Source organism: Molothrus aeneus, chromosome 4 (genome assembly GCF_037042795.1).
Source record: "Molothrus aeneus isolate 106 chromosome 4, BPBGC_Maene_1.0, whole genome shotgun sequence".
NCBI classification, from domain to species: domain Eukaryota; kingdom Metazoa; phylum Chordata; class Aves; order Passeriformes; family Icteridae; genus Molothrus; species Molothrus aeneus.
Genome location: NC_089649.1, coordinates 62,714,119 through 62,738,526, shown reverse-complemented (window position 1 = coordinate 62,738,526; position 24,408 = coordinate 62,714,119). Strand labels below are relative to the sequence as shown.

Here is a 24,408-nt window from a genome sequence, read left to right as displayed (position 1 = left end):
TGACTTTGCTAATGTGTGTATAATTTTTTAGATTATATTGCTGCTCTGGATAGGGTCTTCCCCTTATATTAATGCAAATAATATCTAATTTGCATTGTTTGCTCACTGAGGAGAGCATTGAGGGTACCTCTGAATGTCAAGTTACTGTAAAGTTGGTCTTGATTTAAACAATCAAGCAGCTGTCACAGCTCAGCAAGCAGAAGTTGCTTCACTGGTGATGTACAGAACCACCATCCTGTGTAGGGAATCATTAGCCAGTTTCAATTGAGAGCTCCCAGTCACATCCAGACCACATCCATAATGCTCTTCAACCTAGAGTAGCTCGTTGCATTATTTTGTGAAAACTGGCAGCCCATTAAAATGGGCCAATGCAAAATGTGAGCAGCAGGGTCCATTGCAACTATGAAAAACTAAATCCAGGAGAACAATTGGTTGGAGAACTATTATGAGGAAGTTTGACACTGGCAATGACCACTCTTCTCATCCCCATGTTCCTGGGACATCATATGGATTACAGGCATTTTCTCAGTGATTAAGAAAATCTCAGGTTGATCAAAGAAATCCATGTATCAGTGCAGATCAGGTTCAGTATGGATTTTCATAAATAATTTGAAAATTTCTTAACCACAACAGCTTTTGTACTGGTGTAGGATTGCTGTAAGGAAAAAGTGCATTACTGAGGACCACAGGCAGCTCTGTGCTGCTCTATTGTTTTATTCACCAGCAGATGTATGGCTGATGACAAGTGAGGATGGTGAGCTCATGTGAGCTATTGGACCCATTTTCACTGTTTTGAGACAGTTCATGTCTTATAATGTCAAACCTTTAAAGTGTCTCTTGAAGGTCCTTGTCCTACCCGAGCTAAATCAGGTACAACTCTTGCTTCTAGAGTTTTGCATCTAGAGTTTTTAGCTCATGAGCATCAGTTCTTACCACAATGCCCAACTCTATTAGGAGTTGTACCCCTTCCTCTTTCTGTATTTTCAGACAAATTCCTTTATCCTTCTGTACTTCCTTTTATGAATTGCCCCTATCATATTCCTGTCCACTGAATATAAGGAAGGCAATGCCTCTGCAGAAGTACACATTGCAGGCTACCTAATCTTGGATGAAATTAATTCTATTAATTAATTAATAGAATTAATTGAGGGAAATAAGCCAGTTTTTTACCAATTGGTAGAGTACCAGTCTTAAAACCACTGGCAGTTCCTAGACCATGTTACCAAATCATTCTCCAGCAATCAGGAAAATACTTTGAGTTGCACAGATCTCACAAAACTCCCTAACACAGTAATTTTTTGTGCTCATTATACTATTCACTAAACAGGCATGCATTCAATGCCAAACACGCAAAAATGTTTTAGAAGACAGTCAGTTTATCAACTTACGTTCCTACTACCAGCCAAAACCAAAAAGGAATTTTGGCTTCCATACACAAAACCTTTGCTGACTTTAGATGAACAAGGACTCTTGTGTGTCCTTGTTTCATTTCCATGAAGTTTGAAATGGTCTGTAGATGTCTGTTTTGTGCAAAGGTGGCACAGCTCGGTAAGCTGTTCATTTTTTCACGTGATACATGCCAGTGTATCACCCTATATTTAAAGCATCTACTGTCATATGGTGCAGTGACCTATTCAGTTATGCTCTCCAGCCTAACTAAATTCACATTTACAGTATGATATTGTGTGCTGGATTTGGCACCAGCTAAATGTACCAGTGTGAAAGGACCATAAAGTGAGTAGCATTGTAATTTACTTCACTGCTAAGTTGTCTGTACATCACCTAAACTCCATAAACCATAGTATACCAGAGAATACAAGATTCCTGTTTCTAAAATCTTATTATGTTTTCCCTGTTTAAAAATTGCAAATTGGAATTTCAGGCATGTTGTTTTCTTTCAGGAACTTTGAGTGTCTAATTAAATGTGGATAGACTGACGTGGGAAGTAAATATTCAGGTTTATTTTAATAGGGTTCCATATGCTAATCTTATGTAGGATTATGAAATTGAAAAGGCATTCAGAGTAATGAGATAAGACTTTGCCAGAATGTTCCATCTGATAGTGTGGTCTGGTGTTGGCAGTAAAAAACTGAGTCTCAACAAATCATAGGCTGTTTTTCAGATAATGCTCTTTAGAGTTATTAAGTCACTGTTCTATAGTCTTATTTTCAAGGACATGTGCCTTTCAGCATTTTTGTAAGTATGGATGTGGATATGCAGCTCCAAAGGATCAATATAGCTCTTGGAGCAACTTATTTTGATATGTATACAAGAAGCAGGGGAATTCTGTCAGAGACTTCATTTTCATTCTTGGATCTGAGCTGTATGTCTCAGCTGCTCATGTCAGCCCTATGTATGACCTAATTCTCACCTCATGTATTTTAAAGAAGACATGTCTCAAACTCAGCAATGAAAGAGACAGCATTTCATCATCACAGTCTTTGAGACAAAGGAATATGTGGGGTTTTGTGGTTGCTGAAGGAATATCTTACCAACAATTCCAGCTAGGAATGCCTAGGCATGCTGTCTGAGAAGACTTGACATTTTTGTCTGACCTTCTGCTATTTCTTCTCCTCATGGTTCAGGGGAGAACTCTGAAACCTGTAATTGCAGAAACAAGAAAATGCATAGTTGTGAGATAGTACCTGGAATCTAATAACTCTCTGAGGCAAGGCTAATTTTACATAGGGAAAAAGATATGGTTCAGACCAAGAGAGATGCCTGGTCTTTTACATTCCACATTTTGATTTTGAGAAGCCATCTATTTGACATTTCCCATGTGTGACTAAGACCAAATTATTTTACTAACCTTTTCACATATCTACAGGAAAATGCTGTTCTGTTATTTGCAGATGAGCTGGATGAGATCCCAGGCACTTCTGTCTGGCACTCAACTCTGGTGCATAAGCTTCAGAGTGTCCTTATATTTGTATTCTCCTGCCCCTTTGATTTGTGTGTGAGAAAAAGGACAGGATCATTTTATAAGCTTCCTAAGACCTCAACTGACCTTTGACCAATGTGATTACTTGATAGGTCACAGTTGTGGCTACCATTTTTCATATATCTTGAGTATCTCAAAAAAAAAAAGATGGCTGTTATTAATTTTAGAATGACAGATGTGACTCTCTTGCACATGTAAATTTATACTGAGGCTTGCATCCCCTCATCATATCCAAGCTGCCTCTGAGGTATGGGTAAATCCTTAAAGGCTCATAGGAGGAGCTGGCTCAGGCTTTTTGAGTCTTTGCATCCCTTCTCACTTTTTCTAGACTGTGAAAAGCCATGTTAAAAAAGGTGGTACTCAGTCAAAGTACATGGCCATGAAAAGCAAGATCTCAGTAGTTTAACTCCCAGGTGATGAAGCACCCCCAGCAAATTGCAATTTGTTGTGTTATTGCAGCAGCTTGTTACTCCCTCCTCACAACCACCATCTCTGTGAGTTACACTCAGAGAAGTTAGTTTTAAATGCTGCTACTTTTCATGATTTGGGACATTTTTCTTCCTTCCCCTTGGTGTTTGACATCTGTGCCCACAGGTAAGCAGGTAGGTTCCATGTCTGTAATGCTTCAGATGTCTGCAGCACCCAGGCTGTTGGGACCCGCCAGTCCTTCCCTGCCAGTCTGGACAAGCAGCAGCTCCAGAGGGGTCAGGAAGAAACAAAACCAGGCAAAAGCATCCTGTCCCACACAGGTAAATGTATCCCAATTTGGGCATTAGTGTCCCAGCTATTATGTATTTGCCTTTTGTTACAAGTCTGGAGTCCGTTGGTTTCTGGTTTTCAGTCTAGTTACATTTGTGTCATGGATGATTTACTGTTGATCTGTTTTTTCCATTTGCTATCATACATTCTTTTATTACATCCTCTACCTTGTCTCTCCACTAAAAATTGCAGTATGTTTTATTTCTTTTGAGACTAAAACCTTTCTTTGCCAGTGATAGTTCTTCTGCAAATCTTCTGCAAATGTCTCTCAGCAGATTGTGTTCAGGAATGGTCTGACAAGATAAAGGCTTCCTATTTGCCATGTTATGTCAAGCACTCTCTCTCTCTCTATATATATGGTTTGTTTGTTTGTTGGTTTGGTTTCGTTGTTTTTTGGGGTTTTTTTGGGGTTTTTTTTGGGGTTTTTTGGGGTTTTTTTTTGGGGGGGGGGGGATGTAGGGAAGAAGAAAACTGAGAATGACTTTTTTTATTTACAAACCTACAAAACCTACATTATGCTGATTCCTTGCTTGACCTAACCTCACTCTTGCAAATTGCTGGAGGTTTTTTTCCATACAAGTGGACACGATTCTGAACTCTGACATGAGTCATTGTTATTTCTATGGCTATAAATTTTTTTCTATTAACTGATAATTAAGAAAGCACAATGATTGATAGCAAATTAAACAACTGAGGTTGTTAATGGTCTGTCTGAACTTCCTTTCAGTGCTCTGACCTGGAATAATTCATTTGAGGAACAGGGTTAAAAACCTTCATGTCACTTGACAATTTTGCTAGTCAGACTTTAAAAAAAAATTCTCTCAAGTTATGGATGTGGAACACTTTGAGCTCCACAATTTTTCCCAATTTTATACTAGACATTTTTCATCTGACAGTTACTTTTTGACAGATGGAAGTGCCAGGAGGACTATATGAGTTGCTGTATAAGGATCAAATTATTCAAATTGCATTTTTTTGTCTTAATACCTTTTTTCAGTATGATAACTGATTATTTTTATAGTGCAATAAAAATAATATAATAATCAAAAATACTGAAATAATTTACTTCATTTTAAATGGCACAGGAGACAAATACAGAATAGAAGCTAAAATTTATCTTTCAATAAGATTCCAGTTTTGGCCCAATGTTGATTGAATTCAAAGAAAGCAGGGGCAAGAAAGCAACACTTAGAGGAAATCTTCCCCTATTGTATTCATCTTTAATATAAAATTTAAATTTATAAGTAAAATTACAAGAATAAGATTTTTTTTTTCAAGTTAGTAATACCCAAAGACAGAGGTACTTTTCAGTGATTCTGAGGGTTTAATATGCATTTAATAAAAGGATGTTAGCATAGTATTTTGAAAATGTCAGTAACTAAATGCTAATCCCACTGAAATCATTGGTGTTTGTACCTGCACCAGAGCGCAAAGGTCAGGTTATGCAGAATTTCTTCCAAAACTGAAATCACAGGCAATGATTGTTTGCCTATGTTTAGTTCAAACAGAAGAATATAAGTGGAAAGTAACTATTTTTACCTGCACATTAAGGTTCTATAAAATGTATATTCTCCTTTTTTACATATTCCTTCTTTAGCCCTGATTCAAAATCAAGAACCTAATTTGAGGTATTTACATCTCTGTGAATTTATTTGCAGATAGTTTTGTTACACAGATGACCTCCCTGTGTGGAGAGTAAGGATAGGCCTGTGCATTGCAGAAAAGCAGCACAATCCCTGCTCTTGAAGTTTCTATAATGCACACTTTTTCAGATTTGCTTTTTGCACAAGGGTGAATGGCATTTCTGCTGTACAAGTCCTTTTGGGACATGTATCTACTCAGTTTATAGATCCCTGAAACAAATTTTTCACGTATATCTAAAATATAATTACTTTTTCCCCCAGTGGACCTGGAAATTATGTGGGGCCCAAGAAGAAATAACTCATGATACTCTTTTAAAAAAATTAAAAAGATGCTACTAGGTTCTTAATAACAATGGATTCTGCTCTAACAGGATCACAGTATATGATAAGCAAGGGCAAAAGACCCTATCTTTATCAAGAACTTTTTTTCTATTTGTAAAATACATTTTTCCCTAGTCTGTAAATGCCTTGAGTATCTGAGACAACTTCAGAAACAGTGATGTTTTCCTTACTGAAAAATTATGGTTTCAAAGTAACAGAAGAAGATTTCTGTTCTAAAAAGGCATAACTTGCCTCCTGCTTTTGAAATCCTGCCATCAATATGTTTTACTGAAGAGAGTGGCAATTGCTGCAATGTCACTCCATCTCTTGACAGCCCAGACTGCACAGGATTTTTGCCTGCTTTTCACTCTTCCCTGAGACCATCCATTCCCCCCTGGCAATACAATATGAGGGCAGGAGTTTGGACACATCAGGAGGCAGCTGATGCTTGCTCCAGGGAGCCTGACCTGCCCTGCCTGACACACCAGTGGCACAGGGCAGTGTGGGGTCTCACACGAAGTCAACATTTTGCCAATTCTAGGTTTTTGGGGTTTTTGTCTGCTCAGCCCCCCTTCCAAGAAAAAGAAAAAAACAATCCAAAGAGGCAAATTATTTTACAGTCTGATACCAAGTATCACACATGCTTTTCCCCACAGCTTTGATTTCACTTTAAGGTACTGAAAATAATGAACATAACCTTGTACAGTCACCCTGAAAGGTCTTACTGAAAAGTATTGAGCAGACTTTCAGGGAACACCAGTCATCACTTAGAGCATGCAATAGGTTTTCTTACACTTGTTTTCTCAACAGGATGTTGCTGAGTTTTTGGGGCCTCTTAGACTAGTGAGTTGTCAGGTTATGGACTCAGTCCAAGGCAGATTTGAAGTGGAATTGAGTGTATCTTTAAAAACTGACCCATACTTCCAAATGCCTAAACTACTGTTTTCCTGCCTTTTTACATTACTTAAGTGAGCCAAATCCAAATTGCTTGGAGTACCTTGCAAGACATAAATCACAAAAAAAAATGGTTGAAGATTTTTTTTTCTCATGACTGTGTTTCTCAGATTTCATCCAATGTTGATTTTCCAAGCGGAAAAAAAAACCTTAAAATATGCATAAATGACTCTTTTAAGCACATCCTAAAGATAACAAATATGGTCTGTCATTGTCATGACTTCTCTGTTTCAACACACTACAGATTATCTGATGGTTCAAGTCCCAGTTTTGTAAACAAGTCTATTTGGATACCTTACTGCTGAGACTACTTGATTGTTTTATTTTTCTTTGCTCTGATTATTTTCTTTTCTTTTGTGATAAACAAGGCTAAGAAGATTATAGGAAGACTGGGGATCCCTATGACTAAGCTTCACCGAGTCCTGCCTAAAGCTTGTGAAGATTATTTCTACAGTAATGAAGTTACCCTTGATAGAGTAGAACTTTATAATGAATTATTGAGAATAAAGACAGTTTGAAACACTGCATGAATATTTGGTCTTAAAGCTAAAAAGTACTTTTTCAAGCTAGAGGACATGTATTTCAAATAGGGACGTTTACACAGATTTGCTTTCTGCTGCTTTGTGTTAAAAGATGATTAGTTTAAGAAGTTTATTGGGTGCAAAGTATGACATACAGTTACTGTGGACCTCAGATTTCCTATTAATGATGTGACTTCAGTTTCCCTGCAAGCAATTCCTTAGGAATCACTTGATTTATTTTGATGATATTGTGTTCTAGGTGAATTATATGCTGTTCTTTTAATTCTATAAAATAGAATTTGTATTTAAATAGCGTCATTAAAGATTCATGGGGAAGAAATTCAATGAATCACTAAGTTGTATTTTGCAGCTGAAGCAGCTTATAGAATGCATATGTACAAATGAAAAAGGGGAGTAATGCCATTTTGAAGTGTAGCATTGTGAAAACTAAAAATTCAAATAAGAAAAAAGTTCTTTTGAGCCCTTCCGCCTTAGAGAGAGCTTGTCCATGAGGAACAGCTTGTGCTGTCTGATGATTGTCTTTATGACAGATAGCCCATTATTTAGTCCCTATGGAATTACCACCACAAGACATGAAGTCTTTACCACTCTCTCCAACAGCCTAAGGACAAACCCTTAAGTTATCTCACTTTCATATCTGACAGAGGGCACAAAGTGCCTATTTTCTTGCTGGTCTTGTGATGACTTTCTCTGATCTGTGTTTCTCTGCTGATCAGCTTCCTAACTTCTTCAGGACATTTCTGTGGAAGAAATACTCTGAAGTGTTACTAGAACCAAGTGCCCTGTTTACAGACCAGAGAGTGTCTTAGGGCAGGCAGAGGCTGAAGTGTTGCTTCATGTGATGTGCGCATTAAAATTAAAAAAAAACCAAACAATAAAACTAGAGTCAGTAAAGCCAGCAAATAATGGAAGTGCTCAGCGCAAGCATACAAATCAATGGTACTGCATGTGCCACAGCAGCCAAGGGCTGTGCTTTTACAACGAAGTACTGGATTGTTCTCCCTAGAGATCATATTTTACATGTCATGATACAAATTAAATAGCTCAGAGAGAGCAATAGCTGCAACCAATTGAACCGTGGAGAAGAGAAGTTGTGGTTTAATTTTTTCAAGACCAGCTAAGCATTTACTATTGCCTGAAAAATCTCTACTTCTAAGTATTCCAAGGCTCCTCCCTGCCAACTCTCAACAAGCAGAATACAAAAAGGCAGGTAGGAGCAGGCTGCTGCTGTAATAGCTCAGCCAGTAGGCAAGTCCTTCCCTGCCCATACCCAAAGGCATACAAGAAAGAGAACAGCTGAAAGTGAGCTTTTAGGCTAAGTAATAGTTGTTGAAAACGTTGGGCTCTGAATTCAGCTCTCCTGTTTTGGGCTACGGAGATCTCATGCATATCCTAAGTGGCCACACAGTGTACATGCTGACTAAATAGAATTTTCCCTGGTCAAACCTGTTACCTTTGGTATGACCTTCTTGGAATGACTGAGGATGATGAAACAGGACAGAAGAGCACATTAAACCTGGCCAGAACAACCCAAATTTTATTAATCAAAATTTAAGGTGCTTAACAAGTTGCATACGCTGTGATACAAAGTAAGCTACAAGCTTGTACAGAATTATGCACTTGCATGTCCAATGATCCCCAAATATTTCTCACAAGAGCACACTTGTGCATCTAGCTGAAGTTAAAGGAGTTCTGACACCCAGCTGGACTAAAGACAGAGTTGCCTTAACTAGTGTGCTTCCTTGAGCGACATTCTTCTGTGACCTCAGATTTTCAGTTTCTGTATGGACAGGGAGGAAAAGAAATATATATAAATATAGAATAATAAATATATATATATATATATATTTTTATATATAAATATATATATTTGGATATCTCAAAGTTGGAACATGTTTGCTCAGGTTGCCCCTCTATAAGTTTGCCCAGGCTCAGCAATTTTGTTACAAACTGAAGCCTGCAGGTTTAATCAATATAAGTCTCAGTTTAATCAAAAAGTCTCACTTTGATTTAGATCTGGTTTATATTAAGCTAAACTAAAATGACAGAACCAGGTGTTGGGTTTGTACATGATTTTACACCATTTCAACAAAAGAGCTTAAATTTTAGATAAATGCAGACATGCTAGTTATGCCTCAAATCCATGTTATTCCTCCTCTGCTCAGTGCTCAGGTCACAGCATCTCCTGGGCAGGAATGGGGAGGGCATGGGCTGCACTGAGGCTCCCGCTGTGACATCTCAGTATTCCAGCTTTTACTCGGCTCCAGGGAGGCTTTACTGTGGGGCCAGAAGCCCAGGTTTGATCTGCCAGCATCTGCCTCGCAAGGAGCACTTGGGCTCACCTACCCCGCACCCGGGGGCTGCTGTGCACACCTGCCCCATCTGCCCAATCCTGCCCGGGGGCTGCTGCGCACACCTGCCCCATCTGCCCCATCCTGCCCGGGGGCTGCTGCGCACACCTGCCCCATCCTGCCCCGCACCCGGGGCTGCTGCGCACACCTGCCCCATCCTGCCCGCACCGGGGGCTGCTGCGCACACCTGCCCCATCCTGCCCGCACCCGGGGCTGCTGCGCACACCTGCCCCATCCTGCCCCGTATCCGGGGCTGCTGCGCACACCTGCCCCATCCTGCCCCGCACCCGGGGCTGCTGCGCACACCTGCCCCATCCTGCCCGCACCCGGGGCTGCTGTGCACACCTGCCCCATCCTGCCCCGTATCCGGGGCTGCTGTGCACACCTGCCCCATCCTGCCCGCACCCGGGGCTGCTGCGCACACCTGCCCCATCCTGCCCGCACCCGGGGCTGCTGCACGCCCCCCCCGCCTTTGTTCCGCTGGCTCCGCCTCGGCGCTGTCCCCTCCCCGCGGGGCGGGCCCGGCCCGGGGGCGGTGGGAGCGGGCTGCTGCTCCCGCCCCGCTCGTCCCCTCCCCGCTGTCCCCTCCCCGCTGTCCCCTGCCGGCGCGGCGCTGGCTGCGCTCCGCGGCAGAGCGGGGCTGCGGGAGGAGCCGCGGGAGGAGCCGCGCTCGGCCGCTTTGTGCCGGCAGCCGCCGCAGGACGGCCGCAAAGGTAGGAGGGCTCCGGCCCCGCTCGCCGCCGCCCGCCCCGGGCAGCATCCCTGCCGAGCTCCGCGGGCGGAGAGGGAGCACGGCAGGGAAGAAGAGGGAGGGAAAGGGCTGGATCCAGAAATGGGCTTTTTCAGCCGCTGCTCCGTCGCTGCTCCCGGCAGCCCCGTGCTAGGAAAGCTGTGGGTTTACTGGGAAAAAAAAGCTGGAAAAAAATAGAAAAAAAAAAAAAAAAGTCTCGCTCGTTTTCTCGGCCGGGAGCAGCACATGGAACGAGCTGGAGGGAACCCGGTTATCGGGCGGTGGCGGCCCCTGCCCGGGCTGTGGAAGGGCAGGAGCCCGGCCGAGATCCTCCGGAACGCAGCCCTCTGTCTGTCCGCCATCCCGAAACTCGCATCCCTTCCCGGGAAAGGCACCGGCCCCGCAGCCGCGCTGCTGCTTTGTACCGCTGCGAGCTTCCTTGTTTTCTGCCTTGCGGGGTGGGCAGAGGTGGTCTCCCCCCAGGCTGGGCCATTTGATCTGTTTCATCATAGCCGAGAGATTGCATCATGTTACAGTCCTGGAGTCAGTCAGGGCACAGGCGAACAGAACCATCTTTCCAGATCCATCCCCTCGGCTTGCCGGGCCGACCCCCTCCTTGATTTCCTGTTGAGCTGAGGAGCAGCCTGCCATTGGAGGCTGGGGGGGACCGGGCACAGCGACGTGGTTCGATTTCTTCCACTGAGAGGTTTTTTGGAAACTCGAGTTTCTCGGTCCTACGCGCGGTATATGTCTTGTGTAGAGGGCTTAGAGGAAACTTGCCAACGATTTAGGCGGTAGGAAAATAATGGGCGGCAAAAGAGGCAGATAAACTGCCAAAAGCAGGAGTCGCTCCATAAGCTAAAAGCTCTGGAGTGGCAGGAGGTGAGTGGATTCAGGCAGGCATCCCTCGGCAACCCAGGTATTCACCTGCCCTAAAGGATAGTGCAGCTGAGTAAATGCACACTCTGAAAGGCAAGACAAGGCACATGTGAGAAACAGAGAAGCATTTAGCTCATTTCCTCTCAGGAGGATCTCCTTTATGATCATTTTGATGCAAACACTTGGTGTGCCTGTGCCTGTTCTGTTTTATTGTATTACTGAAGTTTGCTCCAAGTGTTACAGGGCCACTCTTTTCCTTTCATGAAAATCATAGTATTGTGAACCTTTTTTTGTGTGCCTTTCTGAGAATGGTCGGTGCAGGGGCACAAGGGAGCAGCTTGGCAGCCAGATGGATCAATCCATCAGTGCTCTCGGATATGGGCGCTTGGTGCCTTTCTGTCATCCCTTATGCCTCCTGGTGGTTTCCATGGGAAGAATTGCACAATTACTTTCTTGTTTTGAACGAACCATTTTTCCTTTTAGAACTGGTGTAAAAGAAGAGCAAATGCTACATTAGAGCAAGAGGGAGAGTATCCCGTCTTTCTGGGGCTATAGGGCCCCACATGGGTTTAAGAAGAATTTGAAATGGATTTGAAAAAGAAGGATCTAGTTTTCTTTGTGTGTTAGCCAGTGATTGCAGTGACAAGCCGGCAAACAGAACAATGAGCAGATACTCACTGCCTTTGGTGATATGTGGCACTGTTTGGTGTTTCCTAGGAAATTTGTCATCAAAAGTCAAAGTGTTATATTGTTTTCCTGTGGCTTGGGTAGACTTTTAGTTGAAGGGATTTGGAAGGTCTGTGGGGTTAAATCTGAAGTATTGAAGCAGTGCCAACGAGGACAGTGTAAAATGCAAGACTTCAATAGATCAACCACTTACATAATTTTAAAATTTTACAATCTTTGTGAAGGATGATTTTCCTTTTTCTCTCCTGAAGTTCTCAGAGTTGAAGAGATACTGTCTGACACATAAAACCCAAAAGCAAATATTGAAGTCTCAGTGGGACAGACTGTGTTTGATACATGTATGACAAATTCCTTACAGTGGTGCAAAGACAACTTGCTGTAAGACCAGGAATTGTATTGCCCTGCTGCTTGCTGCAGTCTCCCTTGTGACACTGCCTCAGGACAAAGAGCCAGCGGTTCAGGGCTGGTTGAAGCTATCTGGAGTCGACTGATTTAATTTCCATGCATTTTCAAAAGTTTTGTGTCTGATAGGTCAGTCAGGGGGAGTGTGGTATCCAGGAGCCCTCCTGGTTAACTGCTTTGTTCAAAGCTGTGCTCTTTGTTTCCTGAGGAGGGATCGAGGAGGAAGAGGAGGAGGAAGAGATGTACTTTATATTCATTTGCAGATCTCCAGCTGAGGTGGGAGGGTGGGATGCAAGGACTTGCACCTCCAAACTCCTGTATAGCTTAGTCTACTCTGTTCTGTTATGGGTTAGTCATAGTAAAGCATACTGTGGCAATTTTCCAAAAAAATTATGCATCCCTTCCAGCTGTGCAGTTCAACTGGTTTTAGGTGTGAATGACACCTAGCTACTGGTATGGTTCTAACTTCCCTTACTCATCACTTCATTGACAAATAGTGTTTCATCTGGTGTAGAAACTGTCTGTCTGGGCTGGGCAGGTGACTGGGTTACACACTCAGTATGTGTTATTCCAGATCACTGTACTTCTAATATAAAGTGTTTCTAGGCTCACAGTTGAACTCCTAATAGTCAAACCCATCAAGATTAATAGAAATGTTCAAGTCAGCCTGAGGACTGCAGGTACTGTGAACTCTGAGCTTTTAGTGAAGGACTGAAAAAAAACAGATCTTGAATGTACTCCTCCATCTGTAAGGGTTGTCTAGGAGGGATTAATTTTAGGAATTAGTTTTCCTACTATGAAGCACCCCAAGCTGACTTTAGAGCAATTTAAGTTTTCAAGACCATACCAGATGTCTCTTTGGGGAGTGTCTGCATGGAGCCATACCAGAGCAGTCTGTCAGCACAGAATGAGCAGGTAGGAAGGCATGTGGCTGCAATGGCACAGGGATGAGCCTGAGCTCAGAGTGCAGGGGTTGCACCAGCACAGCTGTCTCACTGCACCAACCTGTCCATGCACACATGAAGGTCTGCCTTTTGTAGTGCATCACTGCTCTAAAACATTTTGTGTCTATTCAATTGCTCTTTCTCTACTATCTGATTATCTTTAGGGCCCCTCCAAACCCAAACTATTCTATGATACTCTGTGATCAGAAGTTAATTCTTGACTCTCCAGGTCATGAAAGACATGCTGCTGTGAGTAATGGTAATGAATAATGTTGCAGGCACATAGCTTGGGTATGTGCAGTGGGGGATATCTCATAGCAGGTAACAGTCTTTTGGGACATCATCTCTATTTTCCAGAGATATGGCAAGTAATTAAAACCTGAATGGCAAAACTGCCATCAGTTTCCCCTTTGCTATCCTAGCAAAAAGTCAGCAATGGCTCAGTGTGCATAGAAAGGTTTGACTGCCAGAGGTGCTGAGAACCCTTAACACAGCAATGCCCAAATGAGCTGCTGGTGGATACCTCTCCAAGTATGCCTTGGAGAATACAGGAGGCTGTGGAAAGGATAAATCAATAGCTCTTTTATATTTTGCCAGTGTTCATCAAGAAATCTAGGAAAGAAACTCCTAAGAGGATTTTTTTAATCAGCTGGATCTTGTATAGATACTGCTCTTTACATGTATTGGTATTTTAAAAATCGATTGTGTATGTTTGGCAGTAAAAGGAGCAAACTGATAGACATGTCTTTTCTAAATCTCTTTCCTAAACTGGAACAGGAAAAAAAAAATCAATGTATTATTCCTTTTATGGTGACATAGTGGTGGGATTTTTTAACTATCTAGGGGATGCCTGCTGCCAAGATCTCTCTGCCATTATGTAGTTTTGAGCTGAGTGATAAAGACTCTTTCTCTAAGACAGATGTTCGTAATGGCCTTACTGTGCCAAAATCTTTGTGAGTACAAAATGCTGTATAAAAATATTTCCATCCATTAATGGTGAGTGCCAGAAAAGAGTACACAAGGGGTTTCAAATTTAATCTGTAATGTAGCTGATGTCTCAAAGATAACAACATCTTACCCCCAAGAAATCCAACACTGTATGTGAGGTAATTGCTATGACTTACATTGAATATATATAATTCATTAGGGGACTGTCATTATATCATGCTTGTGAATTCCCCAAAGTCTCTTATCAGTGTCCTCATGACATCTCAACATCTATGGAAAAGATGATTTTGGTGTCCCACTTGAGTGGCTGATGCTCTGGCTTGCCAGTAGCCACTTCCAGTGAGCATGCTTGCCTTGTTCATTTAAAATGAATAGACTTTGAGAAAGGAGCTTAGTTCATATATTCACATCATCAGAGATAGCACTCTCTCACAGGGAATATGTAGTGGTATGTTATCTCAGTCTTGCAGAAGAGCAAATAGTAAAAGCTCTTTTATGTGCAGCTTTCATGCTAAACTACTCTGCACTGTCTTCAAAGCATAAATGCTCAATATTTGGCCAGTTGCTGTGGATAGATTTTTTTTTTTTTTGGTCCAAATAATGATCTTTAAGTATGTCTTGGAAACTTATCTGGTCTTTCATGGGTTACACATGCGTATGGCATTCCTGTTAGAAACTGGAAGAGAGGAGAAGGCAAGGTAAGGACGGAATTTCCGTTATTAGCAATTAGCGGATCCAGATTTTATTCTCCTGTACCATTTTTTGCCAGGAGCAGCTGCAAAGGGAGAATTACACTGTGACCTTCACAGCACTTCCTAGTGCCATCATCAATCAGATCTGGCAGGAGCTTTATCACATCTATCAGTGTGGCTCATAAGCCACATGCTGTCTAGTCTGGGGGGAAAAACAAACAAACAATGGGAGCTACTGTAGGGTTTGTTTAAAATAAAACAACCAGGAGTGAGCTTTTCCCATATATACCAGCTTTGTAGGCAGATTTCTGTTTTTGCCTGTGCTGTTGGGCTGACTAATAAAAGATGATGGTTGTAAAGCAGTGGAAGAGATTTTCACTACATTTCAATGGCACTGGCAACTCATTCACAAGTATGTGAATTGCAGCTTCAGCATTTCTCAGGCAATGCTCTTCAGTCCCATTCTAACCCTCAGCATTATTTTTACTAAGGCATTTATGCAGTTAGATTAATTCAGGTGTTTTCTACACAGGTAAATGTTACAGAATAAATAAGTGTTTTCAGACCTCTCTGATTCTTATATGAAATAACAAAGCTTTCTCAGATTAAGTGGTTTGCTATATTTTTTTTTCTTGGTAGGATCATGTGTGCCTTTGTGGGCTACTCGAGGTCTCCTCCAGAGGCAAGTTCATAATGTAGCAGCCAAGGGCAGCTGATCAGCTGCAGCATCTCCTTTTTCAGCATGCAAAACATTATTAACACCCTGTAAATGGCCCTGTAAATAGTTTGTTTTCTGGTTGGTTGGTTGGTTTTCCCTATTTACCTTGGTCTGATTATGGAGTTTTACTAAAATTTAAAACATTTTGTGTTCTTACAATTTTTCATTGTTACACCAAGTTCATTGCCGTTTTCAAATTCCTTTGCTCTCCTTTTCTTGCTATCTGCAATAGATAAAACTTTCTTGCTTTCCTTCCCTGTGCTCAATACAGTGACAGCTGGACAGGTTGTCACCTCATGCCTGACTTGCTGGCAGGCACAGTCCTTGCTGACAGGGAGATGGGAGAGCAAGAAGCAATGGGGACAGGCAGAATTGCTACTGTGTGTGGAATTCTAGCTGCCTTCATGGTGGTGATATGTTTGTATGTGATATATGCAAATGAAGATGTACATGTATATAGGTAAATAAAGATGTGTAGGTGATATGTTAGAGCTGCCTTTGTCACACAGGTTTTTGGAGAAAAAAGGCTAATAGATAAATAAATGTACTGTTATACTTTTGAGTAAAAGACTAAGGCCTTGAGCTTCAAACTGCTAATGTTAATGGTCAACAGCAGGGTGTGATCTATAATTTCTGTGGTTTTTAACCAGCCAGTTCTTGGCAGAAGCTATCTTGGTACCAGATCTGGGCAAGGAAGTTTGAAATGCCATATGAAATGAGCAGGTGCAAGGAAAAGGCACATAAAATGTGAAATGCACTTAGCAAAAGGTTATCTGTTCTGTCAGGAAAAAAGAAATCACGTGAACTGGCTAGCTGGTTATGGAAATAATTACTTTTGTGTTTTTCCTCAGTGTGTGCTGTGCCATTTTGACAGGTTTTATAGCCCCAGCTGCTGCACTGGCACTGGGCAGGGCAGTGGCTGCAGTGCTTGGTCCCTGCCCCACAGACCAGCAAACCTGAGGGGCAAGGAGCCTGCCCAAAACTGTACTGCCTGTTCTCCATCTTCTGGTTCCTGCAGCCAGGCACCATGCACAAACACGTGGTAGAGAGGTTTGAAGAGTCCACAGCCATGAGCAGTCCCATTTCTGCAGCAGGATGAGGAGGAGAGGGAAGGCTGCCCGCAGGAATTGGTCTGAGATGCTGAGTCCTGTGCCATTGTCTGGGGGCTCCTGCTTCAGGAGGATGCAGCAAACCAGCTGCAGGTCAGGCCAAACAAAAAGACATGGTTTCAGCCCTGAAACCATGGAGTTGAAAACAGGACAGATCATGCAAAAGGCAGAGGGATGAGTTAAGGAGCAGGGCTGCTCAATGTCACCATGGCAGTGGTGGTTGGGAGCTGAGCTGCAGAGGGGCCACTCTGATGCTGTGCTGCTGCTGCATCTTAGCATAGATCAAACAGAAGGAAATTGCCCCTTGGAGAGTGGGATTTATTCATGTAATGCAGCCCATGCTAGGGAATGGAGTGAAACACTGGATTTGTCACTGGCTGTAAGAGATCAGGCTGAAGAAAGTAAATATCTGAAAATGTTAGGAAGCTCAGTGATTCTAAGCTCTGTTAATACACAGCATTGTCAAAAGAATACCTGTTGGAAAATGAAAAGATCTGGTTCTTGGAAGGGGAAAAGAGGTATTCAGACTGAAGAACTTCAGAGAACATTCAGAACTCTTCTCCTTGCCTGAGCCCTGTGTCTGCACCATGTGTTTGTCATTAGCACCATGAACAGCTGAGAGTCTCCTTAGAGGGGCAATGATGGGTGCATGGTGCGTCCTTCAGGAAGAACCAGGAGAGCTGAGAGGAGATGAGGGGCTAGGTCAGGCCACAGCATTTTGTTTTGAGCTTAACAGGAATGAAATCCACCCTGAAGAGTCTTGGGGAAAATTCTGGATGAGGGCCAGTATGAATAATGCTGAGTGCAGATGGGTGGGACCCCACCTGGTTACAAAAACAATCCCATTTCCAAGGTTAGCTATTTCTGCTGAAAAAAGGGATATTTAACAAGTAAGGTTTCACTTAAAAGGAAAAAAAAACAGTTGAGACCTTAAAAAAACAAACTGTAATCAAAATATCTAAAAGTCTCTCACTTCAGAAATTAATGAAAACAAGCCCCCAAACATGCAGACAGCTGAAAGCACACACCAAAAACTTCAGATAAACAAAACAAGTGTCCTCTGGGGAAAGGAAGAGTTGTTCCCTCTCTGGGAAAATTTGCCTGTTCCTGTGGCTTGTGAACTTTTCATCTTCTCTGGGACTTTCTGCTGTCCTTGGTTTGCTTTTTTCAGCTTCGTGGTCTTCTTTCCCTGGAGCCTAGAAAAGTGTTTATGCAAGCACTGGACTTTAAGTAAATGAATGACGAGTGCGGTTCCTCTGGGCTTGGTTTTGGGAGCAGTCTTGTTTAACTTTTTGTCAGTGACAAGGGCAGTGGGATTGAGTGCAGCTCAGCATGCACTAGCCTCTACCCCTGCAGCTTGTGGCCATCAAGACACCCTCACCTTGTGACAGCCACATCCTGAGCATTATTCCAGAGCTAATCTGGAGCAAACTGTGTTCAACAAGCGCCAAAAATGAAACAGTTAATTTTAGTCTGACTCAAGTTTCCATTAGTCTCCACTTGACTACTGTTCCTGTCTGTCTGCAATGACTGAGCCTCACAGCCTCTCAACACAGCAATTTCCTTCACATCCCTTTGGATCTTCCTCTTTATTGTTGTTTGCAAAACACTGAGTCTCGATTTTGAATATGTGGAAAATCTTGCTGAGAGCTGTCCCCCCTTTGACCTCATTCTTTTCAGATCTCTCCTTTTTGTCTTCCTGCCTATAGTCCAACTATGTAACTTTTAAAAGTGGTCTGAATGTAAAAAATAAGTTGCAGTGAAGGCTTGTGTGTAAACAATAGCTGTCTCTACAACCTAAGGGCTTGTAGATGTGTGTGGAAAGCCCAAATGACTGACTGTCCCAAAGAAGTGACTAAAATAATAATTAGATTCAGAGGAAAGCAAAAGTTGCCTTGAAGAGGTATGATGTTTGGGGATTTCTAGACTTCCTCAACCCTTTTTAAATCCTTCAAAATTTTTTTTTCTACCACAATAACATCTTTTAAAGCATTATGGAACTAGCTCTGCTGTTCTTGCACTTGGGATTCCAGTCTGGCTTATGGTCAGCACACCCACAGGCTCTAGGATATAAATGCAAACTCAGATTGCCCTGAAGTTTATTGAACTTTATGGGAGCAAAGGGTGAAATCCATCTTCAAGATTTGGGGTCATTTTTTCATTTTCTAGGTTTCTTGACATACCAGCTCTTACAAACAACCCAGCTCTTCTGGGGTTTTCTACCAGCTTTAAAGAAAAACAACCAAATAAAGGAAAAGTACTCTGGCAAATAGGGATCAAAGCTTAGCTTGGTTTGAGTGTGTTTTAAGTAGTCTCAGTCTTTGCACTGACACCAGTTAAGTTCTTCTGCTTCAGGGAGGTAACTTGGAAGCAGCACTTGTGAGCGAGTCCAGGCCTTTCCCTGCACATTGCTGTAGGGAAGGGCTGTTTCCTGCTAAGGTCTGAGTGTTTCCCTCTGTGAGATAGGATCTGAACAACCCAGAGCAAGACCTACATGTAAATAATGTGAAAATAGAGATGCATGAAACAATGCTGCTTTCCAAGGAGTGATTGTGGAGCAGTTCTTGGCCAGGAGGCATCACTTGGATGGCCCATCCTCGGCCAGGAGCAAAGGAGACAGCACAGAAGGAATGTGCCCTTTCCCAAGCTGTAGTTGGAGCCATGTGGAGAGAGCAAAAGAAGCAAGGCCCTTCTAGCAAGTGTCATCAGTGACTTATAAAGCACTTGGTACCTTAGAGCAGCCCTTTATATGTTAATAACTCATTAAAATCTAATGACTTCATGAAATTGGACAAGCAGCAGGAACTGGAAATGGCAGATGTTCAGGGTGCAAAGGGAAGGGAGAGAAGCATGTAAGAATCCTTCAGCATCTTTTCCATTTCTTTGTGTTGCCACCCCTGCTTTTTAAGCATAATAAAGTTGTAAGGGTTTTGGTGCACTGGTCACCTCACATCAGCCCTGCTAGTGCCCCAGCACTCCTGAGGTTTCAGTACAAACCCACAATCTTCTCTAATGAAGTGCAAGGAAGGGAGAGAAGCATGTAAGAATCCTTCAGCATCTTTTCCATTTCTTTGTGTTGCCACCCCTGCTTTTTAAGCTTTCTTTTTAACTCTTGCAATGCTAATGAATTCAGGAGCACTCCTAAATTCTGGGATAAACAAGCTTTTACCTACTTTACCTGGGAACCTTTCTGACATAATGCCAGGTGTTACATCCCTAAGACCTTTTGCCACAGCACCTTTGAACTGTGCTTTGCAGGGGTTACCTCACCTGCCCCTTGTGCCAAGCAGCCTGCAGCAAACATCTCACCTGATGTTTTACACTGTTTGCATGCATGAGTGGTGCCACTCAATGCTCTGCTCTTTGCTATTGAAATTACAGCCTGTGCCCTTCTCCCAGTGAGCCTGCAGAGAAAAGCTGTGCAGGCTTTCTCACTGACTTGGGACATGCTGAGACCTCCACATGTGCCTGCACTTCTCTTTGATTGTCTTCACCAGGGTCAGCTGTAAGAGCTGACCAGCCTGGATCAATTCAGTTCATGCCAAGATAATCCTTCCCCTGTTCAGTTCAGCTGCATGCAGAGCAAAAAGTATGTGTATAATTCCAGAGGGCTCTTACCAGCTCTAGGATGGGTGGAATGAGGCATGGCTCTGTGTGTACCATAGCACTTCATGGGGCTGCTTTGTTTTAATCAGTCATAAAGAGCATTTTTGTATAGTTCAGTAATATAAAAGTAATATTGAGCAACTGCACCTTGTGATGAGAGTTGCCAGGGTGTAACTACATAAAAGCAGACAAAGGGCATGGCAAGAAGGTTTTTGCTTGGATTGAAGAAATTGTTATTAGAGGCATAATTCTCCAAAACTGTGGTTGTTGGACCATCTGAAGTAAGCCTGCCTAGGAAAATGTTTAACTCCTTTTGCCACTGTTTCTTTATTAAAGTGAGAATTTCTTCCTGGTGAGATTTTTGTAAGGAGGAAACTTCACATACACCAGTGGAAGTTGTCCAAAGCAGAAGGGAAAATGCCATTTCAAACTGTTAAGTACAGAATTAATAAAGGCCACCTGGAAAAATAAATGTTCATTGGTTGCTGATTTCACATGTAAAGTGCATTTTCTTCTGGAATTATTATTTATACTGTAGTAAACCCAATACAGAATTAAATAATTTTATTCAGTTTTTAATTTGGCATTATAACTGCTGATGCCTCTTCCTTCCTGTGCTTCAGAATTAACATTCTTGTCTACAATAACTCTTTGTCTGCCTGTAGGCAAGTGAATTTCTGTCATTGACTAATACCAGAAACTTCAGGGACTTGGGACCCTCATACTGGGACTGCTGGGAAACACTGAACACCAGCAGAGTGGCCTTTGAGTGGAGAGAATTGAGAATTTTCATTGTCTGCTGCCATTATCTTGTTTTACATTCTGCTTGTCTGCCAGCTTGTTACTAGTAAAAGATTACTAGAATCTGGGCTTTTTAAAATCCCATTATTTTCCTTTCTTCATCTGATCACACCATGGAATTATGTCACTGAATTAAAATTCTGACAGTGGTAGACTTTGTGTCCTGGATAATTAAACATTTTGTCAGCATGAAGTTGCATGGTTTCTAATTTAAGGATCAGAGGGCTGCATCCCTTCTGCTCAGTGTGAGGGCTAAGAAATAGCATTACCAACCTAGCAAAACAACTGCAAAATGTGTATTAAGACTGGCAAGTGGATTTGTTTGGGTACTTTCCTGTTGTCCTAGCTTCTTTGTCTTCCCAGATGGTTTTTTCCTACCTCCTTCATGCCTGCATCCATTTTCAGAATCTCTCAAAGCAAGAACTGTATATTCTGGATAAAAAATGTGCCACTGCTCTTTTGCCATATAGTTATTATATATTATATTATATATTATAGTTATTATAGGATTTTTTACTTGTTAGGTCAGATTGGTGTCATTTTCCAGATTAAAAATAGTCACTTCTGAAGGGAAGATATAGAATGATGTATTGCTTGTGACTGATAGCTGCTTTTCCAAATGATCACCTATCAGCATCTACTCATACAGGGCACTTAGCAACATAGAATGACTTTAATCTAGCTGCAAGTCCAAAGATGGCAATATATCTGCTGGACTTGAAAAACATTAAACTGGTTTGTCTGCACACTTCACTTGAAAATATCCCACCCCAAAACAACCATATTAGTTATTGTTTATGCTTATGTTTGTTATTAAGAGGCAATCTGCCCCACACTGGAGGTATTTTGGGTCCACATCTGAATGGTACCCTATCCTCTATATATGACTTTTGCCATCCTTTTTATTAGCCTTGCCTTACTCTTTGATTGAATACCTGTGTCTGTTGTTAATTTTCATTTGTGATGAGTTTCGGATAGGGTCGGCATCCTGACAAATTGCTTTAGAAGACAAATGGTGAGCAAGTGTCCCCATTGTAAGAAATGAGACCAAGGTGCTCCATCATGGAGATTTTCAGTCCCTCAATACAGAATGTTGCTGATGGGAACTTGTTTGGGTCTCCTTTCTTAACAGAAGACCATGGGTAGAAGTTATGTAGGGGATTTAATTTCAGATTACTTTCAATCACTGTCCCTCAAATACAGAATGCAACTGGACACGTGCAACCAAAGGTAAAGTGAAACAGAACACAATCAACTTGGACATTGATTAAAGATATGAATGATTGCAAATAGTTATAAAATTTGTGAAATAAGATGCTTATCTAAATCAGTTGTAGAAGAGCAGTAGTGGGATCCAGAGGGGTACTAAAGGGATATTTAACTGCATTATTCAGTGTACTCTGGGGCTGGAACTAAATTGCTACAGCTGAACTGGCATGGGTAGGTTAGGAAAAGCAAAGGTACTGAGTGTACTGCAAGCCCTGCTTGTCTGTGGGACTTGTGGGAATAGGCTTGCTGTTTGTTAAAACCATTTTCACTGTGTTTGTGGTGGCCTGTCACATTTGCTATTCTTGATAGATGGGTGTCAGCTATGAGCCAAAAGTGCTTTCTTTCCATCCTCCCTTTTCTTAGGACAGTGGGATGAAATCTTTCATTTATACATCACATCTGTTAAGTTTTTCATGTTTTGAGGCATGGAGAAAAAGACCATGATGAGTCTGTGACAGGAGAAAGCCAAAGTTAAAGTGGAATGAGAATGTATTTTTATGAAGTTATGTCACATTCACCAATTGTGAAGATTAGCATTTGGAAATGTGCTTCTTAGCTGAGGATAAACAGTTTGTTTTAATCTACTCACATCTAAGTTAGGACTCAGCTATTGGTACTTGCAAGGGACTAAGAAAAGCACTCACTCAGGCCATCTGTTGAGAAAATGGGAATATGAAACTGTCATTGTATGTTCACAAATCCTTCCTGTCCCTGGTGCTTTAAGAGCAGCCTCATGTGAATGCTGAGTGAGTCTGAAACTGAGGAGGCTCTGTGGGATCTCCACTGTGGCTCTCTGTGGTGCCAGTTAATAGGTTCTTCAGAAAATGCAAGTCTAGATATTTCTCTCACTCCTGCTCTCAGCAAAACTGGTTAAGTACTGTTAAAAGATGACCTGAAAATAATAAATAATAATAGCACAAGTAAATATATGTGAGTATAACATATCACTAAACGACTTTCTACCTATGTATCAATATGTTACTGTAATGAAAAAGCTCTTTTTCACTTTCATTTTAGTAAACATGGGATCAGATTTCCAAATGAAAGGCATGTGAAATCTGATAGGCACTTAGAGTGGGATGCATTGTGCCTGACTGCAGACGAGGTCTGAGCCCCTTCCCAGCAGACCTTCTGTACAATCAGGGGATGCAAATTGGCTTCTCCAGGATGTGATTAATCTGATCTATTCTTGACATCTGTTTTAGGAAGACTGAATTTCTCCACTGGCTGTGCATTGAGCCTAGGGCAGCTAGCTGAGATACAGATGACTGCTTTGTGAGCACTGGCATTTAGTCAGAGCAATGGCCCTGCTAAAGCTCAAATGGCCTGCCTCACCTTTCAACCCTACAAAATGAGTAATTCTTCTGAATTAAAGGAATTTATTCTGGAGGCTTAAAACAAGATAATCATTCTTTGCATTTGCATGTAAACTCTGGGTTTAGTTAGTACTTACAAAAAGGTCTGTCACAACATCTTTGCATGGCTGCTACAGAGTTTTGATGGCTTATGGTATTCAGGGAAAACATCTTTGGAAAGAGAATGGAAATGCAAGAAAGATGACATTCTCAGTAAATGAGGTTTATGATATAAAATTCTTAGTGGTGTTCTTCTGGGCATTGCTGTATAATTTTAGTTTTCTGATTTGTGAGTAGTTTGCCATATTGGTCACATAGAAAATTATTTGCATACCAAATGTGAATTCATTCAGCTGTGAGATTTTCATTTAGGCTGCTGCTCTCCATGCCTAACTAATTAAGATATCATGCATTTGAGTAACTGAGGTTCTTAATCTTCAATAAACTAAAAATAATTCATTTTATTGCCACTGTTTAAAATTTTAAAACAACAAATAAAAGTGCCGTCAAAATAAAATGTTCTCAAGACAGGAAAAGAAACTGATTGTGTAGTGGCTTAGAAGTCATCACATGGGAAACTACAGATAGAATTTGGGAAAATTTTTTTCCTTGTGTCTTTGAAAAAGGTGCATGCTAGAGATGGTAATTTCTGGAAAGTTGGAGTGTCTGGGTTTAACTGATAATTTACTAATCCGTTTAAAGATGAATGTTATGTTTAAACAATATCAGGAATTTGGGATTTTGATAGGAAACCCAG

The 24,408-nt window shown here is 41.7% G+C and overlaps 1 protein-coding gene across 2 annotated transcripts in view; it reads left to right on the top strand.

The window, feature by feature from the left end:
* Positions 1-10,128: 10,128 nt before the first annotated feature.
* The window catches only part of AFAP1 (actin filament associated protein 1), a 111,164-nt gene continuing 96,884 nt past the window's right edge, over positions 10,129-24,408 (top strand). For both annotated transcript variants that reach the window (XM_066548663.1, XM_066548662.1), the window contains exon 1: positions 10,129-10,224. The gene's annotated coding sequence lies outside the window, so the exon portion shown is untranslated. The remainder of the gene's footprint in view (positions 10,225-24,408) is intronic.